This window comes from Crinia signifera, chromosome 8, assembly GCF_055691185.1.
Source record: "Crinia signifera chromosome 8, ASM5569118v1, whole genome shotgun sequence".
Classification (NCBI taxonomy): domain Eukaryota; kingdom Metazoa; phylum Chordata; class Amphibia; order Anura; family Myobatrachidae; genus Crinia; species Crinia signifera.
The window spans coordinates 56346720-56368678 of NC_139224.1; the positions used below are offsets into that span (position 1 = coordinate 56346720).

At 44.9% G+C, this 21959-nt stretch overlaps 1 long non-coding RNA gene across 5 annotated transcripts in view; it reads right to left on the reverse strand.

Annotated features, from left to right (window-relative positions):
- Positions 1–3057: 3057 nt before the first annotated feature.
- LOC146026079 (uncharacterized) overlaps positions 3058–21959 on the reverse strand; it is a 32437-nt gene continuing 13535 nt past the window's right edge. The window contains exons 1-4 of one of the 5 annotated variants that reach the window (XR_014454351.1): positions 18298–18356; positions 10909–10937; positions 7945–8216; positions 3058–3175 (exon numbers count right to left, since the gene is read on the reverse strand). This is a non-coding gene — a long non-coding RNA (uncharacterized LOC146026079). Of the gene's footprint in view, positions 3176–7944; positions 8217–10908; positions 10938–17944; positions 18103–18297; positions 18357–21959 lie in introns of those variants that run through there. The other 4 variants (XR_014454353.1, XR_014454349.1, XR_014454350.1 and 1 more) reach the window with 4 other exon arrangements.

Consider the following 21959-nt stretch of genomic DNA (forward strand, 5'->3'; position numbering starts at 1 on the left):
TTCTTGCTTCTAAGCCCTAACACTGTACCCCTAACCCTACGCCTCCTGCCCCACAGCCAAAATCTAACACCTTGCTCCACAGCCTAATCCAAATAACCCCCTCTCCTCAGCCTAATCCTAACCCATCCCTCCCCTCAGCCTAACCCTAAATGCTGTGTTTTTCTATAATACCTTTGCCAAATTGTGATCTCTGTGCTTAGAACATCTGGTGATTTCACTTGCAGTGTAGTGTGTTTTGGGGTCTTTCTGATGATTTTTTGCTATTCTGACAAAATTGGAAGCTATGACATTCCAGTTGTCAAGAGGGGGAATTTAATTCCAAAGAAGTATGTATTATATTGTTCTCCAGAAAGGTGCCAAAGTTAAAAAGTTGTCTCTACCGTAAGTGTCTGTTATCTGTGGAAATTAAAAATGCTACTGAGAATTGAAATTGAATTTATTAAAAACATTTGAAACATGGAAACAGAAATAACAAATACAAGTACTGTATTGAGACAGCTATCTTGGTTAGAAAGAATCCTCTATACCCTGGTGGAATTGTTAAATCTAAAATCATTATTATAACTTCCTTATTTGAGCTCTTTTTGACCTTTTGACTAATTGTTTAAGGTTGAGCAAAAACCTTATTGACAGCTGCAACTTGATTTGTGGATAATTATAGTGTATAGTGCTGCAATGTTCTGCTTTGATTATAGCGGAATACTATCACTCAATATAGCTAGTATTCATTTAAAAGTGACTGGAACTGATGGTAGCCTGAGGACTGTTATTAGTAAGGCATCATTAGCTGGGAGAAATCAATTTCTATTCACACAGTGAACACCAGTGTTCACTTACATATCAGAAACAAAGGGTGAGATTCAGAAAGTGAGAGTTTTTTTTTTTTTTTTTTTTTAAAGCAGCAATCATTTACACTGCAACTGGTTTTGCAGTGTAAATGATTGCCGCTTTAAAAAACCTGGAGATTTCTTACCAAATCTCTCACTTTCTGAATCTCTCATCCTATTACATTTCACTCCAAGGACTTGTTTCAAACCTGTTTGTATGCAAAAACATTCCTTTGCATGCAGCCGCCAATGCAAAAAAATAATTTGATGGTCACTGATCACTGACTGTAGCCTTCACTCTGAACAGTACGTCGACAATACTAATGGGCCCCATACATCAGCAATCACAATTTATGGATTTCCAGATACAGGGATTTTTTGGCCAGATAAATGGATTTTACAATCTATCTGACTTTGCCCACACATTACAGATTTATTTCAGTGATCGGCAGATTTTTCCATCTAAAGATTGCATCTTCATATCTGGAAATTGCCCAATCGATTGCTGTTCATAATGTAAATAGATGAAGAAGACGAATTGGGAATGCCCACACATATAAAAAAGATCTGCAGATAATACCAGATTATTAAACATGTTTAAAAACCTGATTAAGCAATCGATTGGCGATTTTGATTGGGATTGCCAAAAGGGGGAGCCCACACATCTAAAATTAATTGTGGCAATCATCTCCATATCTGAAAATTGTCACAATTAATTGCTGATGTATGGGGCCCTTTACTTTTCAGATTCCTGTTATCCGCCAAATTCTGGGCGGGTGCTGATGTCATGTGGCATCAGCTGTCTGCCCCACGCAAGTATCAACACGCCAGCGTTTTTATGGGGACGTCCGCCACTGGCTGTTCCCCTGCTGCTGCCTCCTGTGGCCCTTCCCTCCCCTCACAGTGCAAACACCTCAGCAAGTGTGATACTCGCCAAAGGCTTTTAGGCAGGGGGTTTGCACATAATCATATCCACACATACGCAGACTGCGTCAGCGAAAACAAGGCTGAATTCGACCCAACCAAATGGGTCTGAATTGGCCCCAAAGTTCTCTCAGGTAATAACTATCTATACTGCGATGCTCCTGGTTACCAGTGAGTCTATTAATATTTGAACAGAACTTGTGAATGAATAATAGTAGTTGGATACTGTCCTTAACGCTGGGACATGACATGATGGCTGGCTTGTAAACTGTACCTAAGAAACTTTTTTCTTTCTCTGGGCCAGATGCACTAAACTTCAAAAGTGATAAAATGTAGAGTGCAACCAGATTATACAATGTTGATTTCCTATGCTGCTAACAAAAACATAACTTGTATAAGCATTCCAGTCTAGAGAATTCCCTCCCCCCATCCCTCATGACTTCCCTATGTATGTCATATGTCTTTTGTCCGTACTGCGTAATACGGCCTTGTTGTTTAGGAATATATACCCTTTTGGTTCCTCTCGTTCTTTAAGGAATATTCACCAAGGCTTGATGTTTGTTACATGTGTATCATTTAGCATTACTCTGTATAATACTCTATGATAATGTTCGATACACACCGATAGGTCATAATTGTTATTGTAAACTTATATACCCAATAAAAAGCATTTAAAAAAATAAATAAAAATAATGTAGAGTGATAAACAACCAACCAATCAGCTCCTGCCTGGCAATTTTCAAACACAGTCTGTGACATGGTAGGTAGAAGTTGATTGGTTGGCTGTTTATCACTCTCCATTTTATCACTTTTGAAGCTTAGTGCATGTAGCCCTGTGTGAGTGATGCGCAAAATATCCACTGAAAATGGCAGCGTCGCTCACAATAAATTCCAATAAAAAATGCGTAAAAAATATATATATTTTATTTTCTATATAAGATAAACATTATGATGAATAAAAATGTTTGCTTTGGAATTTTCACACCTATTTTGACAAATCCACTTGGCACTCCAGGGTTAAACAATTTTATATTAACCCCTTGAGTGGTGGGTTTTCCTGGGGCAGGATAAACCTACCGGGGCAGGATTTTTCTGCCCCAGAAATACTCACCACTAAATGCCAGCTTATCTTCTGCAGCATCCCCCGCTCAGGGAGGTTCAGGGCTTCTTGGAATTCATAAATTCATTATTAAATCATAACCACAATCTTCCCTCTAATTGAGGCACTGCTTTAATTGTACAGTGGTTTAGAGGCAGAAATGATCAGATCTCCACGGGATAAGGAATGACAGTACAGTATACACAGTTTGTGTTGAATGTATGTCTTTATTTTCTGATTAACTTTATTAACTTGGTTATGTCAAAATATAGTGCAATTTTCTTCATATACTGTGCTGACATAAGCCGTCATCTTCATGTCTGTGCTGGAAAAGAAAGAATAGTTTAGTACACAATATAGTGGATAATGCAGCACCTCCTGTAACTGGGTCATTGGGTCGACCGAACTAAGGCCGACAAGCATTAGGTCAACCACTAAAAGTCGACAGGCCATAGGTTGTCACACAAAAAAGGTTGACGTGGCTTTAGGTAGACCTTGGAAAGGTCGACAGTCAAAAGGTCGACATGGGGTTTCATGTTTTTTTTTTTTGTCCCAAGACATGGGCACCGAACAAGTGCACTACGTCCTCTCAGATGGCTTGCTATGCTTCAGCCTCGGCCTACACTATTATATTCTACCTCCATGCCTGTCGACACATGTCAGTAAAAAAAACGTGAAAAACCCATGTTGACCTTTTGACTGTCGACTCTCCCAATGTCAATCTGATGCTTGTTTTGACCCAATGACCCTGTCACCCTAAAGCCATGCTGACCATCACTGGTCGACCTTTTGCTTGTTGACCTTATGACTGTTGACCTAGTGACCATATACCCTGTAATTTAAGCAGACACTCTCTGGGCGGACCCCTGCGACTGTCCCCTGCCTGTCCATCATTATGCAAAGTGTAATTCGCTGAAGGCGTACGCTCGCGACTATGCACATGCACACTCCCCCACCATCGGGGACAGGGCCAAATTCAGACCTGTATGAACAGGACTGGATCAGCCCCCTGATACGCCGGATCAGATGACAAATAACTCAGTGCGTACCCATCTTTGAAAAGATAAAAGACACTAATGACAATGTAAAGGAACACATGACAATTTTTATATATCACCAAAAACAATACAGTAGGCCAGCGGTTCTCAAACTGTGGGTCCTGACCCCCTCAGCATGGGGTCACGACTCTATGTTGATGAATCATGCTAAAGTGTCTGTGGAGGGGGAACAGGGTATAACCCATTAAATAAACACCCATGACTTCCCTTTCCCATCCTCCTATCACCCTTTTACACCCCACCCACCCATTACCCACTGCCTCCCTGCCACAAAAGCGGTCACTTCACTGACCACACATGTAACGCATATTCAGTAGTAACTTGCTGGGGTCCTGTAATAATTTTCATTGTCTGAAGGGACCCCAGAGCAAAATAGTTTGAGCACCCCTGCAGTAGGCTATATATACAGATGTGTCCTCATACATTGTGACTCACAACGAGCTTTTTAAGCCTCCGAGTCACGAGTTGTAGGTTGCGTTATGGCCTGCTTTATGTCCCACACCATGTAATACATAGTTTAACCACTGGGTGACAAATATTCCACGTTAAGACTATGGTGCTGAATACAATGATGTCGGAGTTGAAATTGATCTGTGAGAAGCTGGCCAATCAACATTTTTCACTTTATAAAAGAGAAAAAAAATCTGTCTTTTTACAAAACGAAATGTCAGGCTGCCACGCAACTTCCCACTACAGATTTTGTCCAACTTCCCACTTCAAATTTTGTCCTTACTTTAGGGAAAAAGTACTTACTTTAGAGAAAGAGTACTTGGATTAAATTCGCACAAACAGATGTTTGGTTATACATTTTGTTGGTACAGATTGCTATATGGAATACATGCTAACCTTTACTAATGCTTGAAACTTTCACATGGTACATGTCTATCATTATGCTGTACAGCACCATGAAAACAGTGCACTCTACAGGCATGTCTCATCACTGTAAATATAAATTATATTATCAAATATACTATACAGGTATGGTTCCTGAAGCAACATTACTTATTTATTACCAGTTATTTATATAGCACTGTACAGAGAATATTCCATTCACATCAATCCCTGCCCCAGTGAAGCTTACAATCTATATTCCCTACCACATGCACCTGCATACATATTCACACTAGGGTTAAGATTGTTGGAAGTCAATTATCCTATCAGTATATGTTTGGATTGCAGGAGGAAGTTGGAGCACCTGAAGGAAACCCACTAAAGCATGGGGAGAATATATAAATTCTAAACAGTTACCTACATGGTGAGAATCAAACCCATGACCTCAATACTGTGAGGCAGTAATGCTAACCATTACACCGACGTGCTTCCCAAATACATAGGGGAAAAAATCAGCTGTAAAATATCTTCTACTTCTATATCCCTTGGTCTACTACTCCTACATGTTATCTATGCTCACTATCTCCACAACCTTGCTAACTGTATGTGCTAGAACCACGCATCACCCAGTCTGGCCAACTAGGCCTCTGCAGTAGAAAACTGCCAGATATGGAACCTTTCAGCATTTCTAGGTCCTGTCTCCCTTATCCTAGCAAGTATAGCTACTTTTAAAAGAGTATATAGTATGAACTGAGTCACTGCTCAGGCAAGTCAGAATAAGCTTTCTCAGCCTCCCGAGTTACATATAGTGCCAAGTTATTGACCCATTTTTTTCTTTCTGCCAACCCAGGAGAGTCATAACTCTTTCAAACATGTGCAGATACAAAATGCCATCACCAGGTGCTGTCATTTTCTGTAGCACGTTTGGCTCTTAACCCGTTCTCCTTGGCAGGTCCAATTCAGTATTACATCAGCTTACTGCTTTCTAGCTGTACCTGTAGCTACATTTATAATGGTCAGAAGGACTTCCTCCATATTTTTTTTCAGACCTTTAACTTACACTGCTAAGTCATCTTCATTTGTATAGACCTAGCAGCCAGCTACTGCTGTGTACTAACTCCCAGAGACACAACAAAACAGACCCTCTTATTGGGTTTGCACTGGCCTCCAGTGCCATCTTAACAGCTGTGTAGGCCCCTGGGCAAAGCAATGCACTGGGGCCCTTATCCATTCTCCCCTCCTAGGGGTGGGGGGTGCTATCAGCAGCAGCTGTGATGTCCCACGGGTGGCAGGGGTGCTCTATCTTCCACTCAACATGTAGGACCTGGAGCAGTAACTTCTGCTAATTACTCCTTTACTGCACAGGTGGTGGGAGGGAGAACACTAACGTGTGGAAGGGGGCACTGAGCTGAATGAAGCGTCCCTTGTAAAGTACTTCCAGGGAGGTAGGGGGTGTTTTATACACAGGGGAGGGTTGGATTATGGTGTGGACTTAATATTCATAATATTCCCGTGGAAGGGCAGCTTGTTTGACTGCAGATATCGCCATTATCTGGAAATAGATTTCTTAGCCTTCAATATTTTAAAAACCTAGAGTCCCAACTTTCAGGAGATGCTGGGAATTTGGGGATCAGAGATCAGGAGCCAGAGCAATCCATTGACAAAAATATAAAACTGTACACCAGACGTTTGTAGCTGGAGTAGGGACCGGCTGCTGGAAGGCTGATATCTCTGGTTCTGGGTATGATAGAGACAAGCCGCTAGTGTCCACAGAAAGGGAAGAGTCCTAGCTTTTAGCATATACTCTCAGAAAAATATACTCTAAGTCAGACAGAACCTGAGAAATCTGACTGGGAATTGCACTTAACAGGTTGGATGTGGACTGCTGCTTTGAAGTTGGATATCTCCATTTCCCCAGGGCCGATTTTCAAAATTCTGGTATCCCTGGAAAAAGGGGGTCATCAGCTATCAGTATAGGGCCATTATACACCTGGGGCCCCTGGGCAAGTGATCATTAAGCCCATACAAAAAGATGGCCCTGCTGGCCTCATGCAGACACAGCTTATGCTTAGCACAGGTGACTAAGGGGGGTATTCTGGTTCATTCCCTCAGATGCAAATTTGCATCTTTGCGAGTGACCCAGATCCCGCCTTGTGAATGGTGGTACACCGGCCCACCATTCACAAGGTGCGTACTTTCGCACTGAATGCAAATGGATGTTTTACATAAACATCCATTCGTATACCACTGGGAGCCTCCCACATCTTTCGATGGTCCGCGACCATTGAAAGATGTGGAACGTGCACGCATATGTAAGGTTGCTCTGAGCAACCTTACATATGCGTGTACTTTCCGGGGAAAGTGGGCGGTCAGCTGACATCCGGTGATGTCATCTGCCTGCCCCCCGCTTGTCCGTCACGGCTCCATTAGCATGAGAATGGCCAGCGTTCTCATGGGAACACCCAAGAAATGCAGCACCATGCCACTCCCACCCTCCGTTCCCAAGCATGGGTGTGACCAGTTTTGTCACCGTGGACACATGCAATAAGTGCATGCACATGGCCCTGTGAGAACGTATGCAGGCCTGCGAATGGACCACAATAAGGTCCCGAGTCCACCCAATTTACAAGAGAGAGGGGGGGGGGGGGGGGCAAGAGACAAGGATACATATTTTCTAAGATGGAAGTTCTATTGAAGATAGGATGTTACCCATAACAACCAATCAGGTTCTACTCCTTATTAATTTAGCACCCTCTAGAAGATAATAAATAGAATGTAATTAGTTGCCCATAGCAACATCCCACCTTCAATAGAACTCTGATCTCAGTAAATTTGCCTGACAGAGGAAGAGAGAGAGAGAGAGAGAGAGAGAGAGAATTTTTTCACAAATAAGTCTGATCCTGAGTACTGGCTGATATACTGTATCGGATGTTCTAGTGAACGGCCGATATATCACTGGTCCAAAGGACTTTGTGCAACACAGCCAATGCCTGATATATCTAAAGATATATCGGCACATCGGGCTGTGTGTACAAGCGATCCGCCGACTGCTGGGTTTCCCTGAAGGCAGTGTTCATATAACTAGGGTTTTGGCTGCTCCTTGCAAAGTGAAGGACTTGTGCACTTTACAATGAGATCACCACCATATTAGGCTGTGCATCCTGCTGACAATGGTATCAATACATTGTGTATTATTAAGACTCACCTTTCAAAGGCTAGATTTACAATGTTAGCGATGCCCACGATGCCCATGATGTCCATGGTGTCCATGATGTCCATGATGTCCATGGAATCCATGGTGTCCATGATGTCCATGGAGTCCGAGGTGTCCATGATGTCCATGGAGTCCAAGGTGTCCATGATGTCCATGTAGCCCATGGTGTCCATGATGTCCAAAGTGCAATTGTGGACCTATGTGATGGGGTGTGTGGTGGTGGTGGTGGTCGCGGTGTCCATCTGGTCCTAAAGCACAACATGCTACACATGATATAAGTACGAGTTTCATTGTTAATAGAAATACAGATATTAATCAAATAATTCATTGTAGTGATTAAAATAAGCAATTTACCCTCAAAGGATTCAGTATTAAATCCCGGAGGTCGGGATCCTGGCGTTCAAAATCATGACGCCGGAATCCCGACCGCCGAAATCCCGACAAGGCGGGGGACGTGGATCGCCCCCCGTTGCGGGCTTGCTGCGCTCGCCACGCAGCGGGCCCGGTGCCTCGCTACGCTCGGCACGCTAATTTATTCTCCCTCCGAGGGTGTCGTGGACACCCACGGAGGGAGAAAGTGTCGGGATTTCAGCGGTTGGGATTCCGGCGTCGGGATTTTGAACGCCAGGATCCTGACCGCCGGGATTTACACTGCAACTCCCCTCAAATATGTATCTACAACAGATATAATAATATTTGCCTATGGGAATGCCCAGCATTTAATGTGCATTCCTATGGAAATTCCCTGATGACGCCAGTGCGGGCAGCAGGCAGCTGACGTCAGCGGATGTCAGCTGCCCGCCCTGTACTGTTTTCACGCCTGCAGATCAGAGACACCATAGAGGTGTCTCAGATCTGCCATCACTGAAGAAATCATTTGAAGGTTGCCGAACATTGAATGATTTCTCCCCCGCACCCAAGGCTGGGGGATATTTGGGCGCCTGGAGAAATCATTCGATGGTCGGCGATCATCAAATGATTTCTCCAGCAGCGGGCACATGTGAGGGGATGTGTTTTCATAACACATTCCCTCGCATGCTTGCGAAGAGATATGGCAGGGCGGGCACTTCGCAGCTTACCGAGTCAACCAGAATCAGGCCCTTACTACAGCTCTGTACTATTTCTGCACTATATAGTCTGTACTATATCTGCACTATATAGCCTGCACTATATCTGCACTATATAGGCTGCACTATATCTGCACTATATAGGCTGCACTATATCTGCACTATATAGGCTGCACTATATCTGCACTATATAGTCTGCACTATATCTGCACTATATAGGCTGCACTATATCTGCACTATATAGTCTGCACTATATCTGCACTATATAGTCTGCACTATGGCCCTTATTCTGATCGGTGCGGCCCGATCAGAATATGCGTCCAGGACCGTGCTGGCGAATCCCCGCCTTCCATACGGATCGCCACCTCCGTCCGTACGCGGATATGTGGCGGTCCGCATGAAAGTGGACGGGGATACGCCTCCTCCGTCTTGGGAGCAGCCCCTGCATTCGATGGTCGCCAAACATCGAATGCAGGGCCGCACGCTCCACCAGCTCCCGCCACCCTAGACCACACGGACACTTGTCCGTATGAAATCATGTATGGGGGCGGGCAGCTGACATCCGGCGATGTCAGATGCCCGCCCCCTACACAAGCGTCATGGCTTCATTACCATGCATACGCCCCGCGTTTGCATGGGAACGCCCATGAAACGCGGGGTGTATGCATAGGGTAATGAGGCTAAGTAGCCCTTCACGCCCCTCTCCGCCCCCTGTGCGGCGTCTAAAGAATACGTGCGGCGAAACCGCTTGCACATGCGCAGAGTGACCTCTGCACATGCGCAGTCCTAAAACATCGGCGGTACGACCGCATGCGGAATAATCCGCACCGATCACAATAAGGGCCTATATCTGCACTATATAGTCTGCACTATATCTGCACTATATAGTCTGCACTATATAGGCTGCACTATATAGGCTGCACTATATAGTCTGTACTATATCTGCACTATATAGTCTGCACTATATCTGCACTATATAGTCTGCACTATATCTGCACTATATAGTCTGCACTATATCTGTACTATATAGTCTGCACTATATCTGCACTATATAGTCTGCACTATATAGTCTGCACTATATCTGCACTATATAGGCTGCACTATATCTGCACTATATAGTCTGTACTATATCTGCACTATATAGTCTGCACTATATCTGCACTATATAGTCTGCACTATATCTGCACTATATAGTCTGCACTATATCTGCACTATATAGTCTGCACTATATCTGTAAGATATAGTCTGCACTATATCTGCACTATATAGTCTGCACTATATCTGCACTATATAGTCTGCACTATATCTGCACTATATAGGCTGCACTATATAGTCTGTACTATATCTGCACTATATAGTCTGCACTATATCTGCACTATATAGTCTGCACTATATCTGCACTATATAGTCTGCACTATATCTGCACTATATAGTCTGCACTATATCTGCACTATATAGTCTGCACTATATCTGCACTATATAGTCTGCACTATATAGTCTGCACTATATCTGCACTATATAGTCTGCACTATATCTGTACTATATAGTCTGCACTATATCTGTACTATATAGTCTTGCTGGCACAGTCTATTTTTCTTTTCGATATAGACTAAATGGATCAAATCGGCATCGAATGCAGCTTAAACCCTTTTGATTCGCCTTTGGCTGTATAAGCAAAATCGAATAGGAAAATAGACTAAATCTAACCGTGTGTACACCTTATAAGAAGAGGTCTGCTGATCAAAACATTCCTTTGAAGAACGGTTGGCCAGATCCTGGTAGGCAATATAGAAGGCCAATCATATGCACATAAATCCTCTGTGATAATATTGTTTTAGAAAAAAACACAAAAGTCAAATGCGATTGATTGATATTATATAATCCTAACCTTGGCTTAAATTTCCCATTATGATGAGTCTAAAGAGAAAGAAAAAGCAAAAAAAAAAAATGATTAATGTACCATAGACATCATGACAAATACAGCTGTACATTACGTGTATTGTGACTGTACTGTTAGCTTTACACTTGTTATTATTCATGCACCGTTAGGTTATCAGAGCTAAAAACCGTGTGTGCATTTTAACCTTGCAGTCGAAATTTTTTTATGCAATTCAAACAGTCTGGTTTAAATGTTTAAACTAATTGTAATTTTTATTTTATTAAAAAATGGTCTACATTGAAAGTTGAACGATGTTAATGTTCTTATTTTAAAGTGGCTCACCATTGGATCTGCTACTAGCGCTAGGGCTGTTGAAAGGGTTAGAAATTGGATTGGGAGCGTAATATAAAATTGGGCGTGATGGGCACAAGGTTTTTTAAGAGATAAAACCTTGCAACCAATTGAGTTGTCTCCTAGAGTTAAAGGAAAAACACAAGGGGTGAGATTTAATAGGATGAGAGATTCAGAAGGGGGGCGTGGCTTGGCCGGCAACGTGAGCGGGTGCGGGGAGTGTGAGCTCCGACACAATCCTATATAAATATCCTGCCCCGGGACCCCTGGACGCTCCATATTTACCTCCACTGCCTCCGGAGTTGTTCCTGTGTCCCCCGCGCCTTCTGTGATCCTCCTGTGCGGCGCACGGAGATCGGACGGGCTGCCTGCTGAGCTTTGTGCGCCCTCTCCGTGTGCGGGCGCCATCTTGGATCCTCTGACGGCTGAAGTGCGGCCCTGTGACTTATTTGCGCTGGTGCCGCGGCTGGTGTCTCGGGGGGTGGAGGTACCTGGTGACCCTCTGGAAGATTGGCGGTGGAGAGCGGGAGTCGCCTCCTGAGGCGCGCTGCTCGGACGCACGGAGACGCCGGCGCCATCTTGCCCACCGGGCCCCTGAGCTGAGGTACCTGCGCTAACCTACTCCTGCGACCGCTGGGTTCCTCATCTTGATCCTGCACGGAGCTCAGTGGGTGCCTTTGCTGTGTGATCTATTGAATGTGCAGGGTCCATATAATATTTGCTACACACCATTTGGCTGCGCCTGGGTGAGACCACCAGTTATCCTGCTGCTGCCTTTTTTTCTCTGAATGGTTGGTGATGTGCTAGCCATCACCAAACTGCAATCTATTAAGATCCGTATACAGCAGCCTGCCTACTCTTCTTCAACACCCTGGTTGTGTACATTGCAAACGTTGTAATGGATGTACAGCTGATTCTCAGGGCTATATCTGCCTCAGCAGACAGACTTGCTGACAGGATTGCTGATGTCCAGAAGATAACCCTTTCTGCCTCTCCTGTCCCAGACAAATGTCCTCTTACTGTTCACCCCATAATGATGGAAGCATCTGTTCAACACACTCTGCTGGCTGTATGTGCCTCCTCTGACCGGCTTACTAATGTGCTTGCTGATATGCAGGGGGCTGATTCCTCTGCTCCCCATGTTCCTGATAAGCCTATTGCTGGAGATATGAAGATCCTATCTAAGTGTCATGCCCCTGTGACCCCTGCAGTGCCTGTATATGCATACTCCTCAGATGGGCTCTCTGTGATGGATCCCCTTGGGTTTGAGACTCCTTGGTACCCCTCATCTATGCTCTTCACAGTGATCTCCTCCAATTACGTGGCTCCATATTTCTCCATATCCGACTACCTTACTCCCGACATTGTTCATCCATATATACTCCATCAGCCTCTAACGCTAGATATGTGGGACTTACAATACTGGATAATATATCCTGGACGCTCTCCTGGTTATTCCCAAATAAATTGGGCTGTCATTTGCTTATTTCTGTCATTTCAGGAGCTGGAGTTTTGGCCGGATTAGTGTCTAATTATATGGTCATTTAAGACGCCTCTCCTGCTCTGCTTAAGACTTTATTATTTTTCTTATTCACACTGATTTTGCTCCTTATTATATGGTTTTGAGAACTGGCTGGATTGATAGTACTGCTTAGTGAGATGTATTTTGAACGCCTATACTTTTTCTCCTTTAGCAATACTAATATATATATATATATATATATATTTTTTATCCCTAATGTTGCTTGTGAATATGTATATCCTGTTTATTTCCTTGACATGGGCATTTGTCGTGTACAAAGTGTAACCCTGCACTAAACTTTCTACATGACGTGCGCACTATCATTGTTGGAGAGGGTAGGGGAGTCACATTATGGCCTGTTACTATGTTAGGTCTGAGACCACTACCCCGATGTATCCTTGATATAATATCCTGTAATTAAGGAGGGGGGGGAGGGGGGAGGGAGAGTCAGGTAGTTTAGTATAGTTTAGGGAGCTAGTAGGGTAGGTAATGGGATCCAGGTACGCCTTAGTTGGGGGAGGGTTGTACAGGGTGGGGGGTTTTATGGGAGGTTTGATTTGGGTTTTTGGGGGTATTATTTTGTTAGGGTTAGTGGGTTTAGACTTTCCGACAGTAGACTAATTTTCCGATAAATCTTTCACATATTGTTACAGTACCATTTCTAAAAATACTATGTGATTATGACCTATTCTTCTATACTGGTGTATGTGCCCGGATGGCGCCTTCGGGTACTCCACTATATCCTTAGAAGTAAAGGATGTCGAAACTGTCTACTTTATCTATGTTCATGCTTTATCCTGTGCATGTTTGTATGATTACTTACCACTATGTGATTTATCTCCTGTGTCTCTGTCGGAATTCTTTTAGGATGTTTACATGCTTTGAAACTGCGATGAGAGATTCAGAAAGTGAGAGATTTGTTGAGAAATCTCCAGTTTTTTTAAAGCGGCAATCATTTACACTGCAAAACCAGTTTGATTGTGCAGTGTAAATGATTGCCGCTTTAAAAAAACTGGAGATTTCCCACCAAATCTCTCACTTTCTGAATCTCTCATCCTATTAAATCTCACCCATGATCTTTGGCCACAGAACTCTTTTGATACTTGTAACAAATAGTAATAATAAGAACTACAATATAGAATTTCTGATTAATATGACTCATGGTGCTACACATTTGCAGAAAATACATATTGTGGCAAGATGACTGAATAATCAGTTGTGTTAAATGCTCTTCCAGCTAGCAGGTGTGTCTGTCTTGTGAAGCCATACAGACCGTCTCCCTTTTCAGATGCACCTGGCTTTGCTGAGCAAAGCTCCCAGTTTGCAGCCATCACATGTTGGGATGTATGTGACTACAAGTGACTTCCGATCATTACTAGGGTTCTGGTTGCTCCTTGCGAAGTGAAGGGCTTGTGTAGTATTTTAGTGGAAAGAGGGTAGGAAGCAGTGGCGTAACTACTGTAAGGCAGCCCCAGCAGTCGCTTGGGGGAGCAAGCAGCAGCAGGGTCTGTGTGGGCGCCGGCACCCGCTCGACGCACTGACATGCTGCTGCCTGCCACTGCCCACTGACTGAGCACTGGAGGAGAGTCAGCTGCAGCATGGGTGGGGCCATGGCAGAGATGACAAATTCCCCCACTAATTCAATTGACTGTACACAGAGCCGGCTATTGGCTACTGTGTACAGGATGGGCGGGCTGATGGGCATGCTAGGGCAGCCTGGGATGCGTCGGAGCCAAGGGAAGCAGCAGTGTATGCTGGTCTCTCTTCCTCTCTTCTGCTTCAGCTTCTCCATTATGTGCGTGACGTCATCACATCACACGCTGGGGAAACACGCTGGAGAGGACCCTGGAGGGGAAGCGCCACAAACTTTTTGGCAGGGGGGAGCAAAATTTATAGTTACGCCACTGGTAGGAAGGCAGGAGAGGTGTAGTAGGATGGGAGAAGAAGGAGGGGCAAGATAGATGGGAGATAGAGGAAAGATATATAGGGATAGAAGGGAGGGATAGAGTTTCAAGACAGATAGAGATACAGTAAATGGAAGAGAATAGAGGGGCAAGATGTATGGCCTTGTACAATATATGTAATCAAAGGGGAAGGGCATATTCTGAGTTAGAGCGTAGCGGTGTACTGTATAGAGGAGGCCATGACATTAAGTAGAATCAATAAAGATAAATGATGAAGGCAGTGCAGGACCAAGCAGTCCGTCATTCAGCAAACTTAAAGAAAAGTCAATACAATGCTTAAAATAAAATTGAAACAGAGTATGCACAGGAGAAATTGTCCCATCAAACCCTGATGTTGAGAGAAATAGACTCCTACAAATTAGACTCGTGGGGTGAATTTTAGAAAAATCATCTGGTAATAATATAGTCAGCATTCAATAAAATTCTGTTCGATGGCCACGAGTTTCCGTGTTTCAACTGTAAGTGGTGGATTTATAGGGGGCACCAAAGCATATGACCCCCTCTGTTATTTAGGTTATTTATATTTTTTTACATTTTTAACAGGCGGCTGACCCACATAGCATCTCTCCCAGGAACCAGCCGACCCTCATAGTATCTATCCCGGCAGCAGGCCGACCCTCAAGCTATCTACTGTGGAAGCTGGCCGACCCGCATACCAGCTCTCGCAGGATTCAAGCAACCTACATAGCAGCTCTCACCAGAGCCGACTGACCCTCTTAGGGCTATTTCACACTGAACGGTTTCCCCCGCTGGATGGGCAAAATGCTGGATGGGAAAAATCTGCACCAGACATGTAAATCAGCATTGACAGCTTATGTGTCCTTTTACATGTGCCAGCTATGGCCCGGCCGCTGGGTAGCAGCCAGATCTATCCACTGGAAAGGATGGCTGCTGGGCCGTGACTGCCCCTTCCTAAAATGCTAGTGTGTGCTGAGATGTGGGTCTTTCACACACAATGGTTATTTTTGTGCTGGTGCAGCTCTCCCTGCCCCCAACTTGTCATCGCATTGAAGCCCGCCCCCAGAATTAATGTAAAAAGCATGGCAGAAATAGATGTAGGTATATTTTTAAAATACTGTTATATATTTTTATATTAATTGTTTATTTAATTTTGTACTTTTTTAATAAGACACCATTAAATTCGGCTTTAAATTGGTGCATGTGGTGAACTACCCGCATGCCACATCTCGTGTAGCCAGCTGACCCACGTACCACCTAATGCAGGAGCCGAACTGTATTTCACCTCTAACAGGAGCCGTCCGACCCACATGCCACCTCTTGTGGGAGGCAAATGACCTGCATGCCAGCTTTTGCGGGAGCTGGCCGACCCACATAGCACCTCTCTTGGGAGCCAGACAACCCACATACTACCCCCCGCGATACCTGTGATATGGTGTGCAGGGGGTCTCTGTCACATCCCTGGGTACCTCTTTCTCCCCTCATCCCGGGAAGCCTAAGCAGGTTGTCCCCGGTACCTCCTCCTCCCCCCAGAGGAGTCTACCTTCGGGGTGCAGGAGGACCTGGAGGAAGGTAAGCCAGGGGGAGCAGTGTCGGCCGGCATCTGCGGCAGGGGCGGCAGTTTGCAGCGGGTGGTGATAGAAGCCCATAGGCTTCTATAGGGTATCGCCACCCAAAGGTGGCAATACCCTGCCTTGCGAAGACGCGGCCGACAAGTATTGGTACATTTGAAAATGAGGTAAAACCCCCGAAAACAGGGGTTTTAACGCATTTTACCTTAGTACATCCCGCCCTATCTGTCTTTCACTACACCACATCCTGTCTCTCATTCACTTTCGCCCCCCCCCCCTTTCTCACTTACCCCTCTCTATTTCCCTCCTCTCACAATATCTCTGTCACCCCCTCCCTCTCTTTACCCCCACTCTTCACTCTCCCCCCCTTTCCCCCTCTCGTATTCCCCCTCTCTGTCTCTCATTGCCCATTTCTCTCTGTCTCCACCTTCTCTGCTCCCTCTCTGTCTCTCCCCCCTCTCTTTCCCTCATTCTCACTATTTCTCACTCTCTCATTTCCCCCTCTTGCCTCTCGTTTACGCCCCCTCTCTCACTTGTTATACAAATAAAATTATATAAGTTATGCAAATAAAATACAGATTCTGTGAAAGAAATGTTGAAGGAGTCAAATATAGAATTAGAAAGTATCAACAAGCATACGGTATGTGTGATGAAGCAGGGGGCTTGCAAAGGAGACAAATGGAAAACATACTGTATGAAGACCAAGATTCTAAAGGTCACACACACTGGGTGGATTCTGAGCTGAAAGCAGCTCAAACCACAAAACAGCTGCTTTCAGCTCACAATCTCTCCGTATGTATGGCCCTTTAAGAATTTGCAGGAGAAGCAGACTAGCTGGGCCAGGGGGCAGACTAGATGGGTCAATTGTTCTTATCTGCCGTCAAATTCTATGTGATCTTGGACACACAAGAAAAGCGCAACAAAAATAAATAATATATAATTTATGAATGTGAAAAAGGGCACCTGGCTGCGGTAGTAGTGGCAGCACATGCGCAAAGCCTGGGCAGAGTCTATTTTCAGGGACAAAGTTTTTTCCAAGGACTATGTAAAAACCAGACCCGGACAAGACCCAAGATCTGACATCAAAATGTGCATTCTGGAGCTTGTAGTGTCCGGTCCAGGGTTTTCCCATCCTGGGGTGTCCCTGTGATAGCTTTCACCAGGGACATGGGGAAGGGGAGTTTACAGCCTCTCCGTGTGGTCCGGACCATTCCAGTTTTTGCTACATGCCCGGACCATTATTCTCCCCCTCCTTCTCTTCCTAGTGACAGCTGTCACAGGCAGCCCCCCCCCGTATAGGACACCCCCGGACAGGACACCCCCCCCGGGATCTTGTCCAGGTCCGGTCTTTACCCATACCCCTTTTTCCCTGCTTGCAATAATTATCACAGCCATGTGATGTAATTATTGCACTGCAGATTGTGGTGATTTATCACATCAAAGATAGAGATACGCTAAATATACAAATCCTGTATGGCAATAATAGTTCTACTGTGTATGTGCGTTTGGTAAAGGGACTAAACTTTTCCCTTTACAATCTGCTAATTGTGTATCTTATAGATAAGGCATTGACAGGTCACTAGTTCATAAATACAGAGATAAAATGAACTTGGAACCTATTTATTAACAGTGAACTGTAACTAATAACAAGTAGATAATAAGTAAAGCATTGCACGTACCTTCCTCTGGTACACAAAGATCAGTGATTGTATTTAGATGAGATCTGTTGTCTTTATGGCAAATCCAGTATAATAGCTTACAGATAACATCCAACTTTACTATTTCAGCTGAGAGTTCTGTTATTTCCTCAACAGTCCCCTCCCAGAGAAGACACTCCCCAAAAATTATGCAATTCCCATTGTTTATTAGTATGTAAGAGACAGTCAGAACAGTTTGTAAACTGACACTTGCTTGAGTAAAGGTTGCACTATGCAAACTTTAATGACCAAGCAAGTATCCGCAAGTATCGTTACCATAGTTCATGTAGTTGTTGTATATACAGTACATAGCTGCATATCTCCTAACATTTCACCTTGAGCTGACGGGACCTCAAGAAGCGGCCATACAATGCTCTCCAGGAAAGGGGGGGTGGCCTCTAGAAAAGGGTGTGGCTTCATGGCAATGCAGCTGTCCCAAGGCCACACCCCTAATTTGTCACTGTTTGGGGCACTGCCAGCGCATTGAGCTGTTGGTTATTTATTTATTACTTATTTACAGTTTCTAATATAGCGCAGCAGATTCCGTTGCGCTTTACAATTGGAAACAACAGTGATTAAACAAACTGGGTAGATACAAACCGACATGGAGGTAGGAGGGCCCTGCTCGCAAGCTTACAATCTATAGGGATAATAGGAGGGATACATAAGGATAGAATTCCATGCATGGCAATCCCAGATTACTAGATGGTCCTGATGGGATGCAATTAGATATGAATGCTACTGGAGGTTGTGTGGGGGTCCTGAATATGATAAGCTAGCCTGAAGAGGTGAGTGTTCAGGGAACGCTTGAAATTTGGGAGGCTAGAGGAGAGTCTTAGTGTGTGTGGAAGGGCATTCAAAAGGTGGGTGCTGCCCGACAAAAATACTGCAAGTGTAAGTGGGAGTGAGTAATGAGTGTGGATGGGAGAGGCAGATCTTGTGCAGAGCGGAGAGGTTGGGTGGGGATATATTTTGAGATAAGCAAAGACATAAGTTGGTGTAGTCAGAGTGATGGCTTTGTATGTCTACTGCCACCATACATAGATGAGGTGCTTAAATTCTGTGCTGCTCTGCTGAGCAGAGCAGCACTGACAGGACTCCCGGCCCTGGGTGGGATGCGGAACAGTCCCAAAAAAATAGGACTGTCCCATGAAAATCAGGACAGTTGGAGGTATCAAATCTATCTCATATAAACAGCACATAATGAGATCCTAGTTAGGCCATATAAAAAATACACTACAGTAGTGTGGATTTGAAAAATGCACTTTTCAGTTGATTTTATCGGCCAAATGTAATAGCCTGCGAGTTTGGCATGCAGGATGCCAATCAAATTTGGAGGTTTTTTCAAGGGGTAATTACTTACAAGGCAAAACCCTGCCTTGTAAATGACTGCACCTTTGAAAAACTTCCGGGATTGGCTGGCATCCTGCATGATGAACTTGCAGGCTATTACATTTTATTATTTATTTACAGTTTCTTATATAGCGCAGCAGATTCTGTTGCGCTTTACAATAGTAGACAGTGATAAAACAAACTGGGTAACAACAGACAGACTTGGAGGTAGGAGGGCCCTGCTGCAAGCTTACAATCTATAGGGATATAGGAGGGAAACACAAGGGCAGGCACCAGTAATAGCATAGCAGTCCCACCAAGTTACAAGCCCAGAAGGGAAGCTATATAATACAGAAGTGCCTCAGAGGGTTATGCGTGTAGAACTTAAATATGATAGGCTTGCCCGAAGAGGTGAGTTTTCAGGGAACACTTGAAAGTTTGGAGACTGGTGAAGAGTCTTAATGTGCGTGGAAGGGCATTCCATAGGATGGGAGCAGCCAGATGAAAGTCCTGCAATAGTGAATGGGAGCTAGTGATCCGTGCAGAAGAGAGACGCAGATCTTGTGTAGAGCGGAGTGGTCGAGATGGGAGATATTTTGTGATAAGTAAAGAGATATATGCTCGTGCAGTATGGTTAATAGCTTTATATGCGAGTAGATGTGTTTTTATATTGAATACGGTAAGATACAGGCAACCAATGAAGGGACTGGCAGAGTGGATCAGCAGATGATGACGTCTTGCAAGGAAGATCAGCCTAGCAGCAGCATTTAAAATGGATTGCAGTGGTGAGAGCCTGTTCTTGGGAAGACCAGTTAGGAGACTATTGCAATAATCAATGTGGGACATAATGAGTGCATGGATAAGAGATTGGGGGTGACATTCTATGGGATGAGATAAATGCACACTTTTTTATCTCGCACCACATCGCCGCTCTCCGCACTTTTTGAAATCACATTTTTTGGTAATGATTCGCATATTTAATGGGATGCGATTTGGAGGCTGAAAAGTGCGATGTAGTGCGAATTGCGGTGAAGTGGTGGAAATTTATGACACAAAAAAGTGTGATTTCTTCCGCCGGTCATGTGCGAGTTTTGGACCAACCAGAGTGCAATTTACAAGACTGGCTCCGCATGACTAAGAACCCCCTAACCTATTGGCCCACCTCTGTCCCCTCCATTATGCATCACACCCCCTATATAAAGGGGCACTGGCACCATTTCACTCTTTGATAGGAAGTAAGGAGCATGGAGGAGCAGTGGCATTGTGAGCAGAGGAAGAGGTGTTGGTGGCAGAGTGAGGAGTGGCAGAGGGAGCAGTGGCAGAGGGAGCAGTGGCAGAGGGAGAAGTGGCAGAGGGAGCAGTGGCAGCAGCCAGCCAAGTGGGAGAGGCAGCAGAGGACTGCTGAGGTCGTCCTCCATTACAGGGAGTGGCAGCAGTGTGGCAGGCAGCATGACCACAGCAAGGCCAGACCCAGACCAGGCCCTGGCGGACCAGCCCCAGCAGGAGGAGGTGGAGGATCCGCTGGCATCCCCATCCTATACCCAGGACCTATTCCGTACCCCAGAGCAGCTGCAGGAGGGCCACATGTCAGAGGTGGAGGAAGATGGAGGTGAGGAGGAGGAAGACACTGGCATGGAGGAGGAGGGGTACATGGCTGGAGTCGAAAATGAGGAGGAGGAGGAGGTAGAAGCTGGCCGCACAAAAAGTGTCCGAAAGGTCAGATTCTCATACGAGGAAAATGCTGCGCTTGTCCGGGCTATCATACCCGTGTTTGACCGGTTACTGGGGAAAAGTCACCACAAGACCACTGCACAGCGGAAAAAGGCTATGTGGAAGGACATCACCCAGGTGGTGAACGCTGTAAGTCAGCACAAGCGCCTGGTCAGAAATGTCAAGAAGAGGTTCAACGATATCAAGAGACAGCTCAAAAGTAAAATGGCCATGGAGTTGGAGGAGGCCACCAAGACTGGCGGAGGAAGCCCCACCACTGTTTGCTACACATCCTATGAGGTCAAGTTAAAGTGAATCATACCCCCTGAGGTCCTGCCACTCCAACTCAGAACGTGGGAATCTGATGTATGTCCTCCACAACTTCTTTAAAGCAAGTAACACTTGAGTAAAATGCTTAGAGAAAGTGGGCTGTGATACCCCCAAGGACCATGAGGTCACAGACTGAGTGGAGCCTGTGGCCAAATAGTAGAGGGTACACATTAATTTCTGCAGCCCAGACACTGCATAGTTGCCTCCCCCGGAAGGGTCCAAATCATCTCTCACCTGCTCATATAAGTCCAACAGGTTATTGTGGTTCAACATCCCCACAACCTGTTGATCCGAGAGGGAGTCCAGGTACAGCCGAGCACGATACATACGTGGGGTACGCAGTAGTCGGGGGGCTACCTGGATCTGGTGTGCAGCTTCCTCCCTCCTGCGCAGCTCCTCCAAATGGGCCACATTGCAAATGAGCAACTCCAAACCACTCTGCAAAATCTCCATGTTTCAAACCCTCACAGGTGTCCTTATTGATGTTGGGGTATATGTAGGAGTGTTTCTGAGTGAAATTGAGTGCACCTGTGTTGAAATTAACCATTTGTGCACTTGACCAAAGTAAGTTCTGGGCCAAATCGCCCCACAGAACCTGGTCTGAAAAAAGTGCGATTATTAGGCA